Source organism: Arctopsyche grandis, chromosome 8 (genome assembly GCF_051622035.1).
Source record: "Arctopsyche grandis isolate Sample6627 chromosome 8, ASM5162203v2, whole genome shotgun sequence".
NCBI lineage: Eukaryota > Metazoa > Arthropoda > Insecta > Trichoptera > Hydropsychidae > Arctopsyche > Arctopsyche grandis.
In genome coordinates, this window is record NC_135362.1 from 13733489 (window position 1) to 13754387 (window position 20899).

The following is a 20899-nucleotide window of genomic DNA, read 5'->3' on the forward strand; positions in this document are numbered from 1 at the left end:
AAAAAATGGAAAAAAGGCCAAGAGGGAAATACATAGGGGTACTTGCGAGATAAGAAACTTTTTCCAAATGGTAGGACTTGGAAACCCCTCAACAGACCTCTCCCTATTAATCGTGCGTTTTCCCACATTTATAAAACCGGAAAATAAAAATGGAGAAAAGGGGGATCGCAAGGTCTTGGGATCAAGATCGACCGAGGCAAGGGTCCGAATCCATATTTTACAACACTATTAATTGCAAGTAACGCTCAACAGCTTCCGGTTTGGTTCGACGTAACGAGCCGATTAAGTATGTATAGGATTTTGATATGGTTTTATGGCGAAAGCGTGAAAATATTACAAGCTTAGTGATTACAATTCAATGTTTATACATATGTATTCTGTAATCAAATACCTACTCAGTAGGCAAAATTAAACGAATTTTTAATCTACGTATCATTTTAATGATAATAAAATAGTAGTTAAATGTTGTGTGCATATAAGAGCCAAAATTAAATAGGTCCAAGAACTTCGAGCTTTTGCGTGTTTACAAGATTTTTTTTCATAATAGTTATATACAACACATTCTGTATATAATGAAAAAAAAAAACATTATATCTAGGGTGACCATACGTTCCATTTCGGCCGGGACAGTATTGTTTATTACGAGCTTTGTGCTCGTATCGTCGTTTTCGTAAGTTTTTTTGATTTGTCCCATTTTGTCGGTTACCATAACGGTTTGGTGGAAGTAAAACTTCCAAGTTTTATAATCGTTATAGTTACACATATTAAAAACCGATATAAATTATGATTAAAAATACAAATTCGATTTTATCTAGAATATTCTATTTTTTGTTCAAAATGTGATTTTACCCTAATACCTACATAATACGAACCTGATGAAATTTGAAATTGGCGCCACGGTCTCATTTCCAACGTCAGAAAAAAGTTCATATTATATGTAAAAATTTCACTGTCTTATATAATTATGTATGGTCTGTTTTTTTTTTTCAATTAAATAATTTTATTTCTGTTTGATATGATTACAAAAAATTGAATACACCATATAAATATTATATGTATATATCATTGTGATACATGGAACTGGCGCTAAATGCAGCGGTAAATCTTCAAGCTTCGGCCGTAAAATTTTAACAATATGACAGGTGATGGATCGTTTGTAGTGTTTACGGGAACAAATCGTAAAAATCATCGGCGTGTGTCATCGCTAAGACACGGGACGTGTCAATTATGGTAATGGCCATGTCGGCCTCTCCCCTGAGGTCGTAAAGAGTAATGGAGCGTTTTCAGGTTGCCTCTACTAATTAGAGCCGGGGTGCTCTGGACCCCGGTCGGATCGATCTCCGAACCGGGCCTGAACCGGTAATGGCCGTCATTACTGAATTAAAAGCTATCTGGATCATAAATCTTTACGATTATTGTGCGCGCGCAGTGTCAATTACTGCTGAGAAAACTGGACACCGACTGACTGACGGAAGTTTCGTCTGTGGAGAAATTCATTTTCACACCGCATTCCTAGAATTTATTGGATTCGAAGTGTCGAATGGACATTAGCCGTAGTTAAAATTAATGAGCTCAAGACTACCATAGTCTACAAAGAGAAATAAAAAAACAAATAGCAATGTTAATTAATATATTGATAATAAATTAATGTATATTATTAAACAAAAAAGTATAAAACAAAAGTCTGAATAAGCTTTATAAAAGGATTTATAAAACTATTAATGCTTTGAAAAGTTTCATCACAAATTCAAATCCGTCCTACAATAAATAAAATAGATGCACAACTTTATTCATGGTATTTTGATCAATTTAATTTGATTAAAATATGTAATGAATAAAATAGGATGTATAGATATATATTTATCTCCCATAAATTTATTATTTTTGAGAAAGTCCCTAATAATATTGGAAATTCTTCTTACGTTAATTTAATTTAGACTGTTTTGTTTTTTCTAGGAAGTAATAACAAATCTGCATATGTAATAATTTTATTTATTACTAGCTGAACCCGGCATGCGTTGCAATCCCACAATAACGCATGTAATTCCCGTTCCCATACCCACTCTCGTTCCCGTTCCCGTTCTCGTTCCCGTTCCTATTTGTCGGAAAAAAGCAGGCACACAAGCGAACACATTTGAAATTATTCAATTATTTGTTTATTTTACCCTAACAACCAGTGGTGTAGTGCTAAATAAAAAAGTACCAAGTCGGTGTTTAATTTTTACGACCGCCCCCCCTCGCTTTTTTCGTTACTTAAAAAATATGTATCCTAATATTGGTAGTAAAAATATTTATAAAAAATCAAATTGTAATTAACTTAAAAAGTCAATCAAAGTGGTCTGAATAAGGCTTATTATTTTTTGCAATATAATATAATATGCAGTTCTGAAAATTTTGTTAGATGATTCAATTTCAGCATCATTCAAAGTGTCTATAATTTTTTCAAAGGGTTGTTGTTGGGCTGTTTTTAAAATATTTTCTCAAATGAGCATTTGAGTAAGGATACTGTTGGAGTCTCGAGAGTGCTCGCAATATTTGGTATACAAAATTTTATATGAAATATAGGCAAAATTATTTTTTAATTGTACTCGAAAAACAATTTTTATATCAAAGTGCCAGGGCGGCGACCTGGCTCAAAAATAAGTACCAGGGCGGCGATCCGGCCCGAAAACATTTGAAATAATTGCGTTGCAATGCCACTCATTTCCGTTTTTGCCGTTTCCGTTCCTGTTTTTGGCCGATTTTTTTCACACTAAGCTTCCCGGACATGCATACAATAAATCCTGAAAGTTCCATCGTTCCATCGTACAATAACGCATGCAATTCCCGTTCCCGTTTCCGTTTCTCGGTGCGTTTCGATTAGTGAATGTTTCAGTTTCAAATTAATAATTAATAATCAAATTAAATTATAGTAAAGTTTAGGAACGCATACGTGACACACAGACAAACATTGATTTATATAGTTATGTAGGATTGTTATGAGTGGTACGTAGTGTCAGGTTGGTATGAGTGGTACGTAAGTTGGTTACCAAAGTAAACATTTCCTTAACTACAAACTGGCGCTTCATACTTTCGCGTCGATAAAATCGTAATTACGAATATTATTATTAAGAGGTTTTTTCACAGTAATCTTTCCGGATATGCATGCAACAAATCCTGAAAGTTCCATCGTAATCGGTTTTTTGGTTTAGGAGCCTATTTGAGACAGACGGACAGACGGACAGACAAACATTGATTTTTATATAGAAGATAGATAAAAGAGGCAATGACTAGTATTTACACTGTTTTGAGTAGTTATTGAGGTGAATTAAAATTCATTGTGATCACTGTGATTAAAAAGAGCTTTCGAATCGATTTTTTTGTGGCTTGTTAATGTATTGTAAAATTCATGACTTGATATTTCAATAAATCATATGAGCTAAAGAAGATCGCGTGCTGAATTCGAAGAATTGCTTTATTAACCTCGCATGAAAAAGCGAAGTGTAATCGAAATTTATTCCTGGAATGAATTTACTGTAATTTTGATTATTGATATACTCGACAAACACTTTATAAACCACATTTAAATATTACTCAAAAATGACTCAATAGTTTTTTCAATCATTCCAATACACGTATGTATGTAATATGTACCGATTAAATTGTATAGTCAAATATGAACCTATTCAATGCCTGTTTCTTTACATACAAGCAAACACATTTGAATTTAATGTCTGTACATTCAGTTGGTAAATTTGTGGTATATAAGACGATCGCTGTTTACTTAAACCACCATATTCTACTAATATAATCTGACGTAATCTCGATGCAGGAACAGTGCGATTCGACCTGTACAATGTCGGGCGTTGGACTGACAAGACAATGGTTCACCATGGTACTGCACCATTGTAACAAAGCCGTGTTAATTCATCTCACATATGTTTCCCTTCCATGCAACAAGTGTTTCCTTAATGGCTTTATTGCATTCGCAGCTTTATTTGTTCAACATACGCCAACTGCAACTATCCACGAGGATAATGATGGCGACGATGATGATGATGACGATGATGCTATTCAAATTGCTGATATGCTGTAATTATTTAATCCGTCAAAGTGTTAGATTACGTCGCCAATGCATATGCATTTATCGAACGATTTGAATATCACGACTATTAAAAAACGCAGTGTAATAATAAAACAATTTAAACTTTTATATCAAATATAATATGTATATGTAATGCAATTTGACGGCACATCAACATAATTTATTATAAACTTGTCAATTGTGACTAATTCATGGAATTAATCGATACGTAAAGTATGAAGGTTATTTTAATAAACAAATGCAAAATTGGCTTGCATCATATCAAATTCTCATTTTTTATATACCTTTGAATATTTAATAACTGCTTTATATTTATGTAAATAAAAAAAATGTTGCATTAATTGACACATTAAAGAGCAAGGAATAGAGTAAAAAGAGTACATGTTTTAACATTTTGAATTGATAATACATTACCTATTAAAAATTAGTAATAAAAAAAAGAAACACACAGAGGTTACTAAATATAATTACTAAGATAAAATAAAATACTGCAAAAAAACGAAGCCAGTTATTTAATCGGAAACCGAATAGAACCAGTTATTCTGTGACCATTTTCGAATACAATCAGTAATTGGATGAAGAAATGGGGTACATAGAAATTACACGAACAATAATAATTATCAAAAATCGACAATGTAGTGTGCGACCAGATACATCACATGACGTTCATTATTTTACTTTTTTTTCGCCGTTTCTTACATTTAACACAATTTATCAGAGGTTATTCGGGGTCGGTGATCAAATGTTATCCTCGGGCTAATTTGACGTCACGCGAGGTTCACTTATCGCACCGTTAACCGGTTCAAATATGTCAAAAAACGTCTAAATACAAACAAATACACGACTTTTAGTCATAGCCATCTTCCTTCGTTGACATCTGATGCATTTCGGCATACCCAAGAGCACGGTATGAAGTTCCTACAATATCAAAAACACGTAGGAACTCTATACCTCGCTACTGGCTATCACCATGTAATCTTCTTAATATGCAGTAACTTGTATGTATGTAGCGGTGAAAAAAATCTGAAAAAGAATCACAAAATACAAAGGAGATCAAAGATAAATACGGGGCGGATCAAGTCGCATATTTGCGCGTAATAATGGAAAATGTATCCCCGGCGTGTCAGACGAAGATTGAGATTTCGTATCTGTTCATTCGAGGGGGAAAAGGAGTTTTATTATTCGCATAAGCAGTGTAGGGGTATGACGATTATATGAAAAGCTTATGCTCTAAAACATAAAGCACATATACTCATATATTTAAAATTGTATAGTAAAATGTATGTATGTATGTATGCTTGAAAATACTATATGTAGGTATATTTAAAATCATGAATTTAATATACTTGCAGTATATTTTGAAAGTTCAATAGAATACATACGAATGCATGCACAGTGCGTTTGTGATGTTATTAAAATTCCGTCGTTTATATTTTCAATTTCGCATGAATAGGGGGAGGCGGATTTTTAGCGCACACTCGTTACTCTGTCGGCACTCGTTCGGGGTTTATATGAATTTTTCCTCTCGAGTCGCAGATAAAAAGGCATAAAAAAGGTTATATTACATTTTCATTCTGGTGGAAAAAATGAGCAACAACTATTCGAGAGTCACCTGCCCGAGGATTATCCGAATGTTCTCGCTCGCACACACATCTCCCTCCCTTTATTTCGCCACCCTCTCATATTAAAGGATTTTTTCGTCCGAGGGCGGGGTGGGAGGGCTTTAAAAAACAAATGTGAGGAATGTGTAAAGCTGGGCGAATACGCAAATACCGTTGGGACAGTAATGGAACCCATCGTCAGGGAGACAACGCACACTCTCTCTAGGGAGGGTGAGTTTGATTGATTAAAAATAAATTGTTCGACAATGCCGCGGAACATTTTGTAAATTCGTTTTAATAATTGATACATGCAATATTTCAAATAATAAAAATAATATACTAAATATGTAGGTAAATTAAGAAAAAAATTACCAGACTTAAAAGTCGACTACATATATATGCACGTACGAGTATGTATTATTAAAAATGAAATTTTTTAAATATATGTAAGACACTAATAGGACACTAATATAATATAATATATTATATACTAGGTACCAATTGTTTCAAAACAATGAATCAAAGTACATAAATATATTGAAACTCTATATACAAAATAAATTGCCAACTAATCCGGACGTTTTCCAGCTACGATCATTAACGTCAAACCCTAGAGGTCTATTGGGTTATTTGTCTTTAATGTTTTCCAAAAAAAAAATTTCATTTATTCATGAGATAATTAAATGTTCAAAGTATGATTGAATTTTACAATTTTTCACATTGAAATAATATTACACATATTTAAAAGACTTACCTACCAACTCTGAACAAATTCCACGCCATTAAATATATTATACATACACTCATTAAATATTCAAAAAAATAATTTGCAAATGCCAAGAAAAACTATTTAACACTCATATTAAGCAATATAAAAAATAATTACAACGTACTAAATACAATTTTATGTAAATTTTTAATTTAAATTTTATACAAATAATGTGCATGTAAGTTGTGTTAATTAAAGCCCACTGAACATGGGTGTGTTTTTTTTTATTATACATAAAAAAAATAAAGTAAAAATTCAACGCATGCAGACGTTTCGTATAAATTCGGTCTTGGTTATTCGCCATTTTGTACGAATTTTATTTCTCACGCTATTCGATTCGTTCGAAAATCCCTACAATAGGGTTTCTAGTGCGTTTTCCATTGTCAAACTATCGATACGCATTTCAAGGGAGGGGGTGATTTTACACATCGGGGATGTGTTCCATCCCCCAACCAATCTGCGGCGGACAACCCTCGCAAAAACCATCAATTCCACCCTCTGTCGTCTTTGCGAATCTGTCGCTAAAACTTTATCTGCCAATTTCGCGTACAAATCACCCAAACGACATAAACGCCCCACCGCAACGCAAAGACTTTTAAGAGAAAAATAAAATAAAAATAACACCGAGTAGCGAAAGTTGGGTTATTTGTATCTCAAATGGCACGCACACCCAGAAGTTAAATATTTAACTTTAACCCCTCATGACAATTCTATTATATGCATAACTACATACATACACATCTGCATTGTAATATAAACGGTGTATTTATGATAGCATATAAGTGAGTACTTTGATCCGAAGAAGACGTATTTATTCATTTTTTTTTTAAATACATAGATATATTATATGTATATCTTCAGCGGAAATTGTTGTATAATATATATTTTTGATGTTGCTTGCGCAAAAAATCGGTAGTTTCCTTTTGACATTTAAATAGGAGAGTCGATCCTTTCACGTATGCAAATTTTGTGGGGCGATCCTGGGATAATGCGAAACCATCTGGTCGAAATCTGCGCGGTTGCGTAACGCAACAGCGCTTGCAAAACTGTTTTACAATATTTGCACAGAAAAATATATTTGTCTCGTCATTTTTTCTCATATTTTTTTTAACGAATAGCATACGTGGACATTACATTTTATTGTTTGACCGTTTGGTGAATAAAGAATTTGTCTACGTGACTGACTTATAGAGGCGTTGGAATTAACATAAAAACGTTAAAAAGCATACCTCGGTGTTTATTGAACGTGCGTTTTTTTTCCTCTCTTATATATATAAGATATATAAGATTGGTACCATTCACTGTACATATATACAGATATAAAAGAAAACCTGTTTTTGGGCTACGTTTCCATACCGTACAACGACTCTATCGTAGGTATAATAAACATAACACCGGTATTAAGAATAGAACAAACTCGCGTCAAAATTCTTTTATCACTCTTGAAAGTACAATAGGAATAACCTGTCTAATTCTTAACTACGAATTCGTTAATGAGAAAATCTTATAGTCCCGAGTAAATCGTGGTGGCTTGCACAGCTGACTCACGACACTGAACTAAACTTGACTCAGGTGAGTTCGCCAGTCGTAAGTGTTTAAATATAAACCACGAGCGTGTAAATTGCTGTTGATACAGTGATAAATGGGAAGGTGTTAAAGTCGAGAGAACAATATTTATACTGAAACTTTAAAAGCAGGCAAAATCATTCCACCTACATACACACCACAATACGAATAGACAATCGAATTGCAGTGCACACACGTCGTAATGTTACATTGCCAATGACGCTCGTAAATGCATCGACACCTTATCTTTGAACGGAGTGTTTTTGCACAGTCAAGGTCATGGCTGAAATAAATGCCATGATGACGTTTGCGATACATCTATGGAACGGTCGATGTGACAGCTACTTCCATAGTTCATCGTTGTGACACAAATAAAGATAAGCTTTATTGGTATTGAAATATAAATATTGCATTGTATGCATGATACGATGATTGTATTGCCCTCTGAATCGTAAATACTTATACCCATTATATCTACATACATATGTAAAAAAAAACAATTTTCAGACAAAAAAAAAACAGTCAAAGTCTCGAGGTCCAATTTTCTCATTATCACAAAACTTAATTTATGGATACTACGAACATGTACATACATAATATACAAATTGATGATAAAATACATATCTACATATAATGATTTATTATATTTTTTGCCGTATCATTTTTTTTATAAAATATAAAATTAAATCTAATGCCTACAAGGTCTATGTAAAATCTGCAGAATATATTCTCAATTGATTTATATTCACCTTTATTATTAATATTAATATTGAAATCTATATAATCTATGTATAAGTTTTTTTTATATATATTTTTTATTTTTTTATAGTGCACTACATATTGCACTTGTAATTTTAAATCTAAGTATGGTCAGTAAACCACTAATTTTTAATTCTAAGTAGGTACTTCTTACGCTAATCTCGAGTATTTTTTGACACAATTAAGCAGTCAGTGATCGATAATATGACTTACTGATCATCTATTTACTTACCAAATCAAACGAAGTTACTGAGCAAATAAATACAGGCCATATTTGATATAATTTTATATGAACATGCCATATAAAATAGCAATATATTTATGTAAACTATAAAATCATATGCTTTTCACATCCTAAAATAGTCCGAGAATTATTTTTTTTAATTATCAGTATCACAAATCACATACATACATATATACAACATATATATTTTAAAATGTACCATTGCACTACCCTGATTACACACAATATATTTATTTGAAATTATAAGAAGTTGCTTCTCATGTTTGAAAACACTTCTAATCAAATATTATATTTATTCATGGATTTAATATTATATTTAAACGTTAGGTTAAGTTTGTTTTTGACCTATACATTGTACGTATATTTCAATTGTTGCGAATGGCCACTACATACATTTATACCAAGTGCGTTTCGTACGAATTGCATTCTCTGTCTCGCTCGCTCGCACGCGAGAAGACACTGCGTTAGAGCGAGACGCCATTAAATTCGCATATATCGCATGCGGTGATAATTTGTTTTGACATTTACGAACGCGCCCCACACTCCTATCTACGCCATTTCTCCCTCTGCACATATCGCATCTCGCTCTGACGCACTGTGTTTCCTATATGCGCCTGCACGTGTCGCACTCCCTTACCCCAGATTTCGGACAAATACGCGAATATATTATAGCTACGTACATATGCATATTCGTATGCATACGAAACACACATGAGTGCATCTCGTTAGCGATGATTCACAATGTTTTCGATAGTGTGATATTTGTATTGACGATGCGATTAATCGCATGCAAAATTATTGTAATAAAAAACTGCTTTATTGCGAAAATTTTGTATCTATAAAATTTGAAAAAAATAAAACTTGACAGTCAGATTGTCTTAAAAAAATTAAGGAAAAATTATAATTGTCTATACTAAATTCTGAGAAAATAATTATCAAAGGTAGTGCGTCAGTTTAACAGGTATTCTAACACGGTCCAGCGATAACGTGCAATAATAAACTAAAATGCCCCAATATAAACTTTTTTATTGTATTATAATTCGCGATAAGAGGAAAACGGCAATAAATCAAATGTGATTTACGTATCCATACAAATCAAACCGAAACAAAGAAAAAAACCAAAAAAAAAAAACTTAGTTTTCGGCACTCGTGTGAAGTACGAAGAGCAACGAATTAAAAAATTTCATCATTTCTGAATTTATAAAAATAATCATAGAAAAAAATCGATACCATTATCTACCCTAATAATACGCAGTAGTGTTTAAAAATACTACGACGTGTCTTAAAAAAACCGCAAATCTCAACGCTATCTCAAAATACGCAATAATTATCGTTATTGTATGTGTTTGCTTTATAAACCAATGTATTATTATTAGAGAATCGGCAAAGTAATACAATAACATTTTATAATTAAATTGTTTAGAGTAACCTTTGATTCGATCGCAATATACATATTTTCTACGTAGGTACTTTAAATAAATTTTATTATGTAATTCGTACAAGAGGAGCAATTTATAGATAAAAAACGAATTTATGCTATATCATTTATACCATCCACTTATATCTATGAATGTTTATAAATTCAACATGAATGTAAAAAAAAATAAATATGTATGAGCACATTTAATGCAAATATAATTCATTCCAAAGAATATACGTCAATGTGTTAGATTTAAATCAAATTGATGATAATATAATGCTAAGACGGCTAAAAAAAATAATGAAATAATCACAGAATTTTTTAAGTGAAACTAACTAATTGAATTTTCATTGTTGAAATATTATATTCGAAACCGGTCCGAATGTTGCTAATTATCTATACCAATCTTTACGCCTACTTAGAATTAGGTATCAAGCATTAAATTGAATTTTCAAACAAATTCTAATAAACGAAAACGGGCAAAAAAGGGTATTGATATAAATCACGATAAACATTCAACGTTTTTCTATTATCAATCAAACGTTGTCTCGCAAGTGATGTCGTCGTTTTTGAATAACGTATTCATGCATTACAATAAAATTATAGGTTACAAGCGTGGCTATCGCAAAAAAATAAAATTGAATAAAAAAAAGAATAATAATAAAAGCGAAACTGTTATTACCCACCATCGAACATGAGCGTTACACATAACGCATCAAAAGAGAAGAAAAAAAAACAGAATAAAACATATATATGTATATATGTAGGTATACCTATATAGAAGTCGATTTGTTATGAACAATGAAAACAATGAGAAGAGGAAGAACCGAATAAGCAAAAGAGGAAAGACAACTAACCGAGTCATCGCCGAAACATGTGTGGGTCCGCGTGTCTGCGTGCTCGTCCGTCTTTTACATTTTCTTTTATGACACACACACATACATACAACATACACAACCCTTTTTATTTACGTCCTTATTTAAACATCCATCAACGACCCCCTGCCCCCCTCTCATATACTCAGCCACCCCCGCGGTCCGCAACCGACTTTTTTATGGTCGAAGCGCGACATGCTGCAAGTGTACGACGTTCCCAAAGTAAACGGATGAGCTTTTTATAACCCAATTGTGGAGCACAAGAGAGAGTCTCCTGCGATCTCTTCGTGTGGGACATTTCGGGGGTGCAGATGTTCTCAAACTAGTCCCGGCGGACACGTGTGACTATATTTATATATAAGTATACACGCAAATAGAACGGCACAATGATGATGATACACGCTATCTTACGCTCGATGTGTACTTATTTAGGTACATAACATCGAACAATGATTAGAGGAGTATCACGTGTACGTTAGATTACACTCGATTTTCCAACGTTCATATGTATGTACATACATATGAACGTTGGAAAATCGTTTTCTCGCGCCTATACGGTATTATAGTAAACGGCCAATTTTCGTATGCATGTATGTGGAAATCGAGTCGTGAAATAATAGCGTTTGCTTGGTGTTTCGCAACACGTTCATTATTATGGTGTAATGATATCGTAGTGTGAACGGAAACTGAGTAATATTACTTCAAGGGAATTAAGTCTTTATTGATTTGTATTATATTGTCCTTGAAGAATGTGTGTGGAATACAACGGAAAGCAGGGCTTAAATACACACATACATATATTGAAAGTATGACCATTGTAGACCATATAAAAGAGGACGATATAGTTTATGAATCCATTCTGATTTAGCTTATATCTGGTATAACACACCAAAAACAAAGTATTAATCACATAGTATATGTTTATCGACTTTACAGTTTGCTTACAGTTTATTTGACATGATATCATTTAATTGATGAATATATATTTTTTGATAATACAATGCATATTTGAGGGCAATGTAAAAAGGATATGACTCAACGATTCAAATGACTAATACATATATTTTTAAAATAATTGAAGCATGTGGCGAATGTATGCAGTAAATGTGTTGTATATCATTGTGTGCTTATTACGATGAATTTTCATAATAATAAATTTTAATTTGAAGGTATAGGTACTATCAGTGGTAACTGAATGCATTTCTATTACAGATATTAAAGCATTATTTAGAGATTAGTGATACCTTCGATAATACGCTGTGAAAAAATTCAAAGATGTAATAACATTCAGCGGGTTTTAATACTTTTTTTATTATTTATTTTAATGAGTTAATAAAGATTGTGAACCATATAAGAAGAATGGAGGGTAAAAAAACCTGACGTATATTAAAATAATTAAGACTAAGCGTAAAAAAGTGGTCGGTCGATGGTGGTGTAATTTGGTCGGTAGCACGACTGGGTGCGGGCCGCCACGAAAAAATGCCCGTTTTAATTTACTAAATTACCCTAGCGATTAGGCTAATTTTCAGGTTTTATTCTCGTATTATTTACCTGTTGTGTGGCTATGTGTGGCAGTTAGTTGCCTAAAAGTGAACGCGATGAACAAAAACTGTACGAAGCTAATTTTCCCACACAACACGTATGCATGCACATATACATAGTAGTAATATCGCATTCAATGTCTATTAAATTAAATGGAATCCAATTCGAATCCAACTGAAATATTTTGTTGAAAAATAAATAAAAAATGAAAGTCTTACTTACCTTATGCTTGATGTAAATCCGTGGTTTTCACAATTTGCACTATGCCTAGGTTTACGATCGAAATATTTACACTTGTTTTACGAGATTGATGTTTGCCGTGCCACATTTAAAGAATTGTAACGAATGCTTTTTATTAATGGTTCTAGCACTTTTAACTCGCCTTGCCTTGCCTATTTCCGCTCTGTCCAAATTGAAAACGAGGCGTGTCAATCCGCTTAGCGTTCGCCAGATGGGGTTAAGTGGACCCCGTGAAACCTTCGTTGACCACATTTCCAAAGATCCAACACCTGTGAACAAATAAACGAATAAAAATAAGTAAATTTTTTTTTATAGAGTGAAAGTTTGATTCAACGCTTTGTTTGTATAATCTAAAGATATGTTCAAAATTTTTCTTTTTATCAATGTAATTAATACATATGTAATATCGTGCGCTTTTTGCATTCAATGGGAACACGATGAGGACTCATCCGGCGAAAGGGCAAACCTAATGATAGGGCACAACGGTCGCATTGTGGTGTATAATTTAAAACGGCACAAACGCAGATACATATGTTTGTAAGCACTAATTTCATTCGTATCAAGCGCATGTCAATTATTAAAAAAAATCCCTTGAATGCTTCAAAATTTCCCAAAACGTCCATGAATAAATTCAAATAAAAAACTTAATTTACATCTTACTTGATCGGAATGTAATTTTATATCATCATCATCTACAGCCGTTCGCCATCACTGCTAGATGAAGGTCTCTCCAACTCGCTTATACTCGTCTGTTTTGCGCAACTCTCATCCATCTCACCACACACACATTTTCCTAATTTTTTCTTCACATCTTCCCTGCGGTCTTCCTTTTCCCTTTTGCATTCTCTCGGGTATCATTCTAGCACTTCTTTTGACCATTCTTCTAGCAACGTGGCTCACCCATTGTCATTTCAATCTCTTCACTCGATCAACTACCCATGTCATACTTCTCGAGAACCCACGTATTCCGCTTTTTGTCTTTCCTCGTTTTGCCAAGCATACAGCGTTTCATGCTTCTTTGAGTGAATTGGCATTACAAACAATCTAACATTATTATATACATAATTGAATTACTTATTTGAATTATTGTTTTGTTTTCAATATACATAAGGTCAAGAGCTTACAACGTTTAATGACTGGTATGTTTGTAAAGCTTTAGCGACAAATGTTCATAGAATATTGGAAGTATTTATGTTGTTAAATATTTGACTTGGGTAATTAAAATTTGTGTGTTGTTATACAAAAGCCAAACTTTGTCTGTTATGAATATTTGAATGTCGGGAAAACATTGTAAAAATTAGGCATGGATTTGACTACATACATATATAATTTCCGAATGAAGTCTGAGGAGAACTGGTTTATCACATCGAAATGTTGCAGTGCGAGGGACGAAGACGTTGACCGGCAAGATTATGGCGTAGGGCGACACATACAAATTGCACGGTTCATTTCGACGATTAAAGGGTTATTTGCAACGATGGTAGGCGGATGGGCTGCGAGACATGGAAATCACACAGCATAGGTGTGCGTATGCACTTTCACATTGGGCTTTACAAACCAACCCCGCAGATTTGCATCCATTCGTCATCATTTATCACGGTCAGCGGAACGGGGCACGACGATTAGTACACGTCGGACTTTTCAGGCAGCCATGGCCGGGTGTGCATGTGCATGTGCACTCAAGTGCATGCATCAAAGAGAGATACGCAACGTCTCATCTCTGCGAACATTACAACTGACATGTGGAAGCGGCTTTGACAGCGAACGAAACGATGTGAGCAAATATAGCTGACATTGAAAAAGCAAAGGGTACTTCGGTGCGTATATGTATAATAAATTCGACAATAATCCCGCATGTAATTTCGCGTTTGACAAGTTGGAAAATGTGCGGAATTTCACACTAAGCATATTATATGTATGTATGTAGGCCAATGGGTGTATGTTACAATGCAATGACATGTTGAAATGTCATACAAAGAAGCAGAAAAATGTATTGCAGCTGAACAAAAGAAAAAGTTAAGATAATGTATTGATATGAAGTTCCACATAATACGCATAATATATACTGCGACCTTCATTCATTTTCTTGTGGTTATTATAATTAATAGTTTGTGGTGTAAAAAATATCTATAGTATCTAAAATGGGGTTCCTTTACATTTTTTTTGTTATTTAAATGTGATATTAACGTGCGTGCTTTTCCGGCCCCGTGATAAATTACAGTGATGCCACAAAATTATATTTCGGTTGAAGTTACACGGCTATCTGAAGCGTTTACTCAAAATATAATAATAATATATAAAACTCACTCCAAATAATGTAAAAATGCTCTCAGATTAATATTTTGAACATTGGACGTTTGTTTATGATAAGATAATATCAGCCCATTAAGATAATGGACAATTTTGCGATGTACTAGAGCGCCGTTATCGCGCCGAAGGAAAATTAAATCTTCACTATACTTCACTATCTATGTATAGTGCGAATTATGAAGGAGTGTGCGAGTGGTTGGTGACCCCTGCCCATATTCTGGTTATATTATTGTGAATAAAACGGCTTGAAATTGAGAGATGAAACGGGCGATAAGGCGAGCCCACAACGTCGACGGTTTAACGGCGTTAAAACGTTAGCGACGTTAAATTTGTTTAATTATTTTATGCGTGAAACACGATATGAACGCTACGGAACATATCAAAATATTAAAGAAAAAAAATGAGGAAAATAATAATAATAAATTAAAAGAAACGTGATGGTGACTTTTACGTTTGTATAGCTATCGCGGTCTTGATAAGAATCTGTGTACAAGTAGGGATTAACTATGGAAAGAACAAAAAGTGTGAAAAGGCACGTTGAGATTCAATATAGATAAATTAAAACATGCAGAAAAAGTATATGATTATAATATTACTCTTTATTGTATGTTATAAATAAAAATATGAGGCGATAAATTCCCGGTACAAACTGATCGGACCTGTGAAGGAAATCGTAATACATTATCCAATTCAATTTATATTCAAATATAAGTAATTTGTGTCGAGTAAAAATAAAATTGAAAATGTGTAGTAAAATATAAAACCGGTCGGATCGAATGGAAAAAGCTCTTTTTATGAACGCGTTATATTATATGTATATGTACATAGAGAGGGGTCGATAAATAACGGGTATGCATTATTATAGGTACCTACATTATAGTATATAAGAATTTTTGGTCCTCTCTCAATTGGTGTCGGGAGGAGTTGGGTAGATGTATGACTGTATGGGCAGGGTTGTTTGTCTGAGGTTCACCGACCCCAAAAACGGTCTGCTGACTCTTTTCCACCATGGTGTTGTCTTTATCCCACACGAATTCCGATGACCACGTGAAAATGGTACCTGAGATCAGGTATCCTCTATCAAACAGTAAACAGAGCCGCGCTCACGTTTCTTCGTAATTATTTTGTTTACTTTTCGGGGAACAACGAAGCGAGAAAATGGTTCCGTACACTTCGTAATGGGAAAATTGAAACATTTCGAAACTTATATATGTACACAATTTAGCATATACAGAAAAATTCCATGACTATGTATAGTAAGATCAATGATCCATTAGTAAAAAGTTTCGCTTCCAGAATTGTCATAATTTTGGTCTTATCTTGTTGGTTACCTTTACAACGTACACCTAAATTATGATTGCAAAAGAAAAGTCATGGAATTTTAGTATGATATTCTGATTGAATGATGATCAAACTATCATATTTGAAACGTACATATTACATCCATATATACAAGCTATGTACATATATACTACATACTTGGCGAAAAATAATAAAAAGCTTAAGTTACTGCGAATGAACTTTGTATAGGTAACTAAATTCAAGTTTTGACTCTTGATTATATGTAAATGCGAAACTGAAGTCTGGTCTATATATGGAGTTGATTGTGAAATTATAAAATTCATTTAAGACAGCTACATATATATATATATATATATATATATATATATATATATATATATATATATATATATATATATATATATATATATATATATATATATATATATATATATATATATATATATATATATATATATATATGACTAAATTGCATCCTTATTTTTTTGTGTGTTTTGTAGGTTGAAGAAAAAGTTAGTATTTGTTTGAAGATTATTTAATAATATGAAACGAGTGTTTTTGGAGTAAAGGGTTGAAAAAATATTATATTGTATTTATTTTTATTTACTATATTAAAAAAAGCATCGTAGACATACAAGCATTCCCTTACATATCAAATAGTCCATGGGTTCGTGTAGAGTAAATTTATAAAGCAGAAATGCGATACGAGGTTATACTTTACGAGTGGCAATAAAACAACGCACATTTTTTCGTGAAAAAACTATTATTAATAATTATTACAATATAAGAGAGGAGGGTAGGCGGTGCGATAAGCGCAAATCGTTCGAATACAGGCTATAAAAAAAATATGTTAATTTTATTGAAACATTATTTCGTATAATTGGGGTTCAAGGTACGTACACATGTGTGGGTACGTAGCTACATAACATAACCAAACGTACAAATTGTTGGCATATCGAATGTATAAAACGTCAAGGGTAGATGTGCGGTTCGATACAGTCGAATTCGATATGTACAGTTAATAATTCGGTGGGTCATTTAGAGGTGCGTGACCCGGGACATTTGTGGTCACAGAATCTCACCGGTTCGGTCCAGGTAGATTTTTGAAGAAGCAACCAGAAGGATAGTAGAAGCCTCGGACAGAACTCGTTTTGTAATAACCCGAAAATATGAGATTCCCCTCTTTCTGATTCCCGAAAATCAGGAGGCTTTGAGAAAGAATTCCAAGACAGACAGGTTTGGAACCCTTAGGGCCAATATATACATACATATGTATTTATTATTTACAATTTTGTCGACTCAGTTATAATACTTTCACTATCTTCAGTTGATTCAAGGATGACTTACTCATTGTAAACAAAATAAGTAAATTGCATACACGTATATTGACCCAAATCGAGATTGGTAAAGGTGCACCAACACCACGCTAATATTAGATATAGACACTTTAATTATACATTGTAATGATTTCATATGCGTCATGAAAAACAGTGAGCGTAATTCGGTAACTATTAAATTCAATTCTAATTTACATTATAGTGAAATGAGTCACATGTCACGCTATTAAATTATGCCAAATTATAAATCAAAAAGTGCAGGTCAAGACGCGGTAATGTAAAATTGAGTACATAAAAACAATTGCAAGTGTTTCTGTGTGCATCTTACATAAATAAAATGCACGTATGTATGTATGTATGTAAGTCATCTTTTACATTTAAGAGGTCGTTAACATTTCTTGCGTTTTCTTTCATTTTAACGAAAGTACATTATATGAGTCTTAAATTTCTCATCACTTAAAAGTTATTAAGAGTCACTACTTTAATACCGTTTTTTTCTCTTATGGATGCGTATTGCGCATGCACGACGTAAAGCCGCATATTTATGTATATTATGCGCTCGAAAAGACGGCACAATCGAATGCGTATCATACGGATTAAATGTTTTCAACGTTTTTATTTTTATTATATATTTTTTTATTTTGTAAGAACGTCGTCGAGCAGCCGCCGCTCGCCCCAGTCGAAGATTTTATCGCGTCGCGTGTGAACGCACCTTTATAAATTGATTCGTTAATTTTATATCGAAATGCGACACCCGGTATTATAATGCGAAAACATTGGCGTCTTGCAAAGCCACAAATAAAATAAACATTAAACTTATTTATAAATTGTTTAAATTGCTCTCTTATGGTCAACACTATAACTTCGTAATTACTGGTATTAAAAGTACGCCAATTACACTTCACGATCCATTTTTAATTTTCGATTCATGTAAATACATATATATATGTACATATACATATACCTATATATGTTCCTTATACCATTCATATTTTTTAATTCATCAAGAACGAAATATTATATATATATATATATATATATATATATATATATATATATATATATATATATATATATATATATATATATATCCTTGTGGCTTGTACGATTATGGCAGATGCTCTGACAAAAAAGATTGTCATGAATTTTGACGAGATCTATGTATGATAATCGGACGCAATTGTTATACTTTCGCTACAATAACAATGGTCATAGATTGGGTATTTCAGATAAATTAAATATGTATGTGGACTCTTTCTGGATAATGAAGATGCATGATTTATATATCAGATCCCACATAAAACAACAAACATATGTATGTATACATATGTATTAAGTTAAAAATTATATTACATCTCATTCAAACAAACTCGTATTGAATCTAATGTAGCTGACCAATTCTTCAGCACGACAATCAAACAGATCAAGATGCTTTGTTATTATGTTCAGGAACCGGACAGCCTCTATAAGAGACGAGTTGCTGAAAGCAGACGTTGCCGCCACAATATGTTGGAAAAGTCTACCACATTCAGAAGCCCAACATTTAAGCTCTAATAAAATCGAAGGATTGTTCGTACTTCATTGTAATGTAATAAATACTTCTTAGTATTTAGAAATGGCAACGATACTTTTTGAAGATAGTGATTCGATGTCTTAGGTACATAGGAGAAAATTTGTTGGAAATAAATAAGGGTATATATCCTTTGTCATGTATACATAGTATCGAAGAAACTCTTTTTGTACTCTCAATCAAGCGAGAGAATTTAGCTTCACTGAAACTCAACTAAACTTAATATTCAGAACAAGAAGAGATCATGAAAGTTCCACAAAACAAACCTAAGCATTTTGGTGGCTTTATGTCATTATATTATAGTTCTTGACAATTAAGATTCCATTGTTAGGGATATGAGAAAGAAAAAAAATTCATATTGAATAACTAAACAGAATTACATGCATTCGAACAAACAACATGAGAACATACATATGGTACATATGTAGGTAGTCAAAATTTTAATAAAGCAAGAATAATTCGTGTTGGGAGAATTTTGCAAATGCATACAATGGGTGTATGCGAAAGTATACATTTCGTGAACAAAGCCATTATCACCTCGAACAATACGTAAACACAGCTTTCTATTCATGCAGATATGTACGTATACACGTGTATAATATATCCTGGTGTTTTCGTGATGTTCGACGGGTCAAATTGCGTCGAAGCACGTCTATGTATGTATAATGTATGTAGGTCTCCGTCTGTCCGTTCGTGACTCTTCCAATTACGCAGCCGTCCAATAATTTAATTTGGCTGTGAACACTTACGGACGAACGCACAGCTTGAGAGTTAGTTCTCCCTTTGCACCGAAAGCATACATACATACATATGTACATACAATGAACGCATTGTTTCAAAAAGACATGGAATTGAGTGGTAAAAAAGCGTGGTAGGCGAACATATTATATCGAGAAAAAATCACAAACATCCATCAAACCCAGTATGATACCAAACTACAGAAACACGATGTCTGTTCGTATTAAATTTTACTTTAAATAATTATAAATTAGCGGCGAAGAGTGCACTGAGATATGATTGATTGAAAGAGTGCGAAGTGACGTTGCAAAGTGATCGTTTGGTAGAAAAAAAATTGTACGTACAGTTTAACAAAAAAATCCAACTACATGTTGACTGACCACTATTAAGTAAATACTAGTATGTACAAGATTTTATAATCAAACCATATTATAAGTTATTATTTATGAAAGCTATACTTAAATTCGATTCATCAAAGCGCCCAATTTGAGTCGAGCGATTTGTGTCAAATTCTACAAATATTTTATACACTCATTGCAGAT

The 20899-nt window shown here is 33.0% G+C and overlaps 1 long non-coding RNA gene across 2 annotated transcripts in view; it reads right to left on the reverse strand.

Moving 5' to 3' along the window:
* The window catches only part of LOC143915625 (uncharacterized), a 164018-nt gene that overhangs the window by 128015 nt on the left and 15104 nt on the right, over positions 1 to 20899 (reverse strand). The window contains exon 3 of one of the 2 annotated variants that reach the window (XR_013260921.1): positions 13083 to 13369. This is a non-coding gene — a long non-coding RNA (uncharacterized LOC143915625). Of the gene's footprint in view, positions 1 to 11368; positions 13370 to 20899 lie in introns of those variants that run through there. The other variant, XR_013260920.1, reaches the window with a different exon arrangement.